Genomic DNA, 6,010 nt, shown 5'->3' with positions numbered 1-6,010 from the left:
CAGCCTCCTAAGTAGCTGAGATTACAGGCGTGCACCACCACGCCCAGCTAATTTTTATATTTTTAGTAGAGAAGGCATTTCACCATGTTGCCCATGCTGGCTATAACCATTTTGAAAGAAGAAAAAGAATAGAGCAGCTGCCTTGAATCTACTCTACCAGGTCTATAACACTTCAGTTTGAGAGATAAAATCAAATTAGTTACAAAAGATATTGTAAGCGAGAAATGAAACTCCTAACTTATCTCAAGAACCTCTATTAACAGTGTTTGTTGTTGTTGTTGTTTGTTTGTTTTAAGACGGAGTCTGGCTCTGTCACCCAGGCTGGAGTGCGGTGGTGTGATCTTGGCTCACTGCAACCTCCACATCCCCGGTTCAAGCAATTCACCTGCCTCAGCCTCCCGAGTAGCTGGGATTACAGGCATGCTCCACAACACCCAGCTAATTTTTTTTATTTTTAATACAGACGGGATTTCGCCACGTTGGCCAGGCTGGTCTCGAACTCCTTGGCTCAAGTGATCCGCCTGCCTTGGCCTCCCAAAGTGCTGGGATTACAGGCTTGAGACGACGGGCCCAGCCTGTTAACACACCTAAACCAGATTGGGAGCCAGCCCAGTGGCAAAAATCAGGTTGTGTTGTCTTTCAACACACGTCCATTGTTCAGATATCTGAAGTAACCATCGTTAAGTTAATTAAGAGGGGGACCAGCAGAACACAGAAACCAGTAAATGTAAGTTAGTGAATGTTAATTTAAGAATTGTGTCTATGTATATTAATATGAAAAAGCACTGGCTGGGCGCAGTGGCTCACACCTGTAATCCCAGCACTTTGGGAGGCCGAGGCTGGTGGATCGCCTGAGGTCGGGAGTTCGAGACCAGCCTGGCCAACATGGTGAAACCCCGTCTCTAGTAAAAATACAAAAATTAGCTGGGCATGGTGGCAGGTGTCTGTAATCCCAGCTACTCGGGAGACTGAGGCAGGAGAATCGCTTGAACCCTGGAGGCGGAGGTTGCAGTGAGCCGAGATCACGCCAGTGCACTCCAGCCTGAGCAACAAGAGTGAAACTTTGTCTCACAAAAAAGAAAAAAAGAAAAGCACCAAGGTAAATATATATATTATATATATTATTATTTTATATATATATGAGAGGCAACTCCAACGGGGATGGCCAGTGTGGTGGCTCATGCCTGTAATCCCAGCACTTTGGGAGGCTGAGGTGGGAGGACTGCTTGAGCCCAGAAGTTCAAGACCAGCCTCAACCTCACTAGTAGTTGGGACTACAAGTGCACACCACCACATAGAGACAGAGTTTTGCCATGTTGCCCAGGCTGGTCTTTATAAGGGTTTGGCACATGAGGTAGATTGGATTATTATTCCCAGTTCTTCATTCCTTTACTTTTTTTTTCTTCACTCCTTTATAGTAGGATGATACATCCATACCATTTGCCTTGTAACTTTGTAGACCCTCTCCTTGAGGACACTGATATTAGGCTTGGTCATGTGACTTGCTTTAGCCAATGGACTGTTAACTGAATATGATTGGTTTAGATTGCCTTCTTGCACTCCTGCTTTTAGTCATGAGAGGAACATACCTGAGTCCAAAGAGGATAAGAGATACATGGAGCAGATCTGAACCTAAACTGCAGTCCGAAGCCAAGTCCAGCCAACCTGCAACCTAAAGTTGAGCTGCCCCATGGACCTCTGAACAAGAAAAATGTTTATTCTTATAAACCACTGAAATTCTGGAGTTGCTATGCAGTATTATTGCAGGAGAAAACTGACTAATACACTAGACCAATACTGTCCAACAGAACTTTGTACATTGGAAATGTGCAAATTGATGGAGATGATCTAGTATCTGTTGTGTCTAACACAGTGGCCAGTAACCACATGTGGCCGTTGAGCACTTGAAATGTGAATAGTGTAACTGAAGAACTGAATTTTTAAAATGTTCTTAATTTTAATTTTTCTTTCTTTCTTTCTTTCTTTTTTTTGATGGAGTTTCGCTCTTGTCACCCAGGCTGGAGTGAAGTAGCACAATCTCGGCTCACTGTAACCTCTGCCTCCCAGGTTCAAGCGATTCTCCTGCCTCAGCCTCCCGAGTAGCTGGGATTACAGGCATGCACCACCACACCCCGGTAATTTTTGTATTTTCATTAGAGACAGGGTTGCACCATGTTGGCCAGGCTGGTTGTGAATTCCTCACCTCAAGTGATCTGCCCACCTCGGCCTCCTAAAATGCTGGGATTACAGGTGTGAGCAATTGCACCCAGCCTTAATTTTAGTTTAAATTTAAATAGTCATGTAGCTAGTGGCTACTCTATTGCACACTGTAGCACTAGACAAAATCTAGGGCTGTAAAGATTTACCCATGGAAATGACTAGAAAAAAATACATTAGGCTGGGTGCAGCGGTTCACGCCTGTAATCCCAGCACTTTAGGAGGCCGTGGGGCAGATCACTTGAGGTCAGGAGTTCAAGACCAGCCTGGCCAACATGGAGAAAGCCTGTCTTTACTAAAAATACAAAAAATTAGCTGGGCATGGTGGTGCACACCTTTAGTCGCAGCTACTCAGGAGGCTGAGGCACAAGAATCACTTGAACCTGGAAGGTGGAGGTTGCAGTGAGCTGAGATTGTGCCACTGCACTCCAGCCTGGGCAACAGAGCAAGACTCTGTCTCAAAAAAAATGCTTTAGAAGCCTACTGTATTATTTTCCTAGCTGCTGTAACATAGTACCACAAAGTAGGATGACTTGAAACAAGAGAAATTTATTTTCTTACACTTCTGGAGGCAGAAGGCTAAAATTAAGGTGTCGGCATGGCCATGCTCTTCTTGAAGGCTCCAGGGTAGTATTTGTTCCACAGCTTTCTCTTAGCTTCCTGGTGCTGTCAGTTATGATGGTTGGTTTTATGTCAGCCTTTCTGGCTGCCCAGATATTTGGTCAAACATTTTTCTGGGTGTTTTCTATGGAGTGCTTTAGGATGAGATGAACATTTCAATCAGTAGACTGAGTAAAGCAGATTTCCCTTCCTAATGTGAGTGGGCCTCATCCAATCAGTTCAATAGAACAAAGAGGCTGATTCTCCCTGCCTGAATGGCTTTGGACTGGGACATCAGCTTTTTTCCTTTTTTTTTTTTTTTTTTTTGAGACAGAGCTTCACTCTTGTTGCCCAGGCTGAAGTGCAATGACACGATCTCGGCTCACCGAAACCTCTACCTCCCAGGTTCAAGCAATTCTCCTGCCTCACCCTCCTGAGTAGCTGGGGTTACAGGCATGTGCCACCATGCCCTGCTAATTTTGTATTTTTAGTAGAGACAGGGTTTCTCCATGTTGGTCAGACTAGTCTTGAACTCCCGACCTCAGGTGATCCACCCGCCTTGGCCTCCCAAAGTGCTGGAATTACAGGCATGAGCTGCCGCCCAGCCTTTCCTGCCTTTAGACTTGAACTGAAACATAGACTCTTCCTTGGTCTCAAGACTGCTGACCTTCAGACTGGAACTACACTACTAAGGCCAGTTCTCAGGCCTTCGGACTTGGACTCTGATATGGTTTGGCTCTGTGTCCCCACGGAGATCTCATGTTGAATTATAATTCCCAGCGTTGGAGGTGGGGCCTGCTGGGAGGTGATTGGATCATAGGGTGGTTCTAATGGTTTAGCACCATGGACCTGGCTGGTCTTGTGGTAGAGTTCTCACAAGATCTGGTTGTTTCTCCCTTCGCTTGCTCTCTCCTGCTCCACCATGTGAGGATAGTACTTGCTTCCCCTTTGCCTTCCACCATGATTGTAAGTTTCCTGAGGCCTCCCCAGAAGTGAAGCTTGTATAACCCGCAGAACCATGAGCCAATTAAATCTCTTTTCTTTGGAAGTTACACAGTCTCAGGAAGTTCTTTATAGCAGTGCGAGAACGGACTAATACAGACTCAGACTAGAACTAAACCATTGGCTCTCCTGGGCCTCCAGCTTTCCAACTCACCCTGAAGATCTTAGAACTTGCTTACCTCTGTAACTGAGTAACCCAATTCCATGTAGTGTGTATAAGTGTGTATACATATATAATATTAGTTCTCTTTCTCTGGGGAATCCTGACGAACACACCTTCAATCCTCAGTGACGAACACACCTGCAATCCTCAGCATTGCTTGGCCTCTCCAGTCTCTGCTGCCGTCATCATGTGGTGCTCCCCTTGAGTGTATCTGTCTCTTTTCCTCTTCTTTTTATTTTTTAATTTTTTTTTTTTGAGATAGAGTCTCGCTCTGTTGCCCAGGCTGGAGTGCAGTGGTGCCATCTTGGCTCACTGCAACCTCTGCCTCCCAAGTAGCTGGGATTACAATCATGCGCCACCACGCCCAGCTAATTTTTTGCATTTTTAGTAGAGACAGGGTTTCACCATATTGGCCAGGTGGGTCTCGAACTCCTGACCTCGTGATCCACCTGCCTCAACCTCCTACAGTTTTGGGATTACAGGTGTGAGCCACCATGCCCAGCCCACTTTTCCTCTTCTTCTAAGAGCACCAGTCTTATTGGATTAGGGCCCCACCCTACTTCAGTATGAGCTTCACTGATTACATCTGTACTATGTACCTGCAACAACTATATTTCTAAATGAGGGCACATTCACGGGTGTAGTGAATCAGAACCCACATTAAATACACCTTCTATTTGGCTTAAGTTATGGCCATGTTGGCTCCTGTCCTAAGTAACACACACACACACAGGTGATCATATGATGTATCTAGTCTTGTTCCTTAGAGAGCCTTCATGACAGGACTCAGACGGTAGAACTATCAGAAAACTGTTCCAAGGAAACCACGTGCCATGCATTCTGTCTGTAGCTTGGTGGGGAGGATGTGATGAGAACAGGTATCAAATTAGGCTGTTGAACCTTAATTCATCATGGCTGACCAAGGCCTTGTGCTGGGCTTGGTTCAGGGCTCGTTGGGCCAACTGCCTGGGAAACAGAAAGGATATCCACGTAACTGAGGAGACAAGTGGCAGACTAGGACTGAGGACAGGTGATTTAGCACAGGGTCTCCAACTTCATCCCAGATCCTGCTAACCCACTGGTTGGAATCATCAGATATAGGGCATGCCGTGGCCTTTTAGTAGCCTGTACCTTTGCACATATGTATTATTGATGCAGACCGAGATGCTCTGCCCTACATCGTTTGCCTCTAGAATCCTCATTAAGGGCCAGCTCAGATGTCACTTTGGTCTTCCTTCCCTGGGGAATAGAGCAGAGTGTCCCATAAGGTGCTTACTATGGGGCAGGTTCCCTTGATCACAGGTGACGAGAGCCTTGGTTGGTGAGAATGTGTTGGGTAAGTTAGTGCTATGTCCTCCTCTAAGCCCTCAGGTTAAGTAGATGGAGCAGGGGGCAGGGGACTGACAGTTCACACCTCAATAAGGGGATTTTTTTAAAAGGAAAACCCTACAAGAATAGGAGAATGGGAGAGAGAGATTTCAAGAACTGGAAAGTATACATGCAAGTGGTATCTAGTTTAGAAAACCTGATTCCCCAGCTGCTCTGGGAAAAGCTGAACACTAATCTGTTTCACACTGTACAATGCTCAAAAGTCTCAGGAATTAGTGGCACAAGGTTCTTCTAGAAAAGAGAGTAAAAGTGGAACGGCCAAAATAAGGAGAACTTGTTAAAACTATTTTATGAAGAAGCCTGCCGAAGTCTATAGGTGCTCTTCTTTCTAACTGCCTCCAGAATTCCCCAAAAAGACTGGAGGTTTGACTCTTTGCAAAGAGTAAAACAAATAGTCTCTAAACAAGGATATCAACTGAGAACAAAATGATTAAGTCAATATACATAATGAATGCTAAGATCCCAGTCTCTTCCCCTACTTTGTTCCTGATACTCTACAGGTTCCCAAGTTTTTACCCTTCAGCGAAAGAATGGAAGAATCTTCCCTGAGATTCTTATCCAACCTGAGAGGAAAACTCTAAGTGAATTGGTCTTGGATGTTCTCCCTCAAACAGCCCATTGAGATCATTTTACGATGAA

The sequence above is a fragment of the Pan troglodytes genome, chromosome 21 (assembly GCF_028858775.2).
Source record: "Pan troglodytes isolate AG18354 chromosome 21, NHGRI_mPanTro3-v2.0_pri, whole genome shotgun sequence".
NCBI classification, from domain to species: Eukaryota; Metazoa; Chordata; class Mammalia; order Primates; family Hominidae; genus Pan; species Pan troglodytes.
This window is presented reverse-complemented; position numbering follows the sequence as displayed.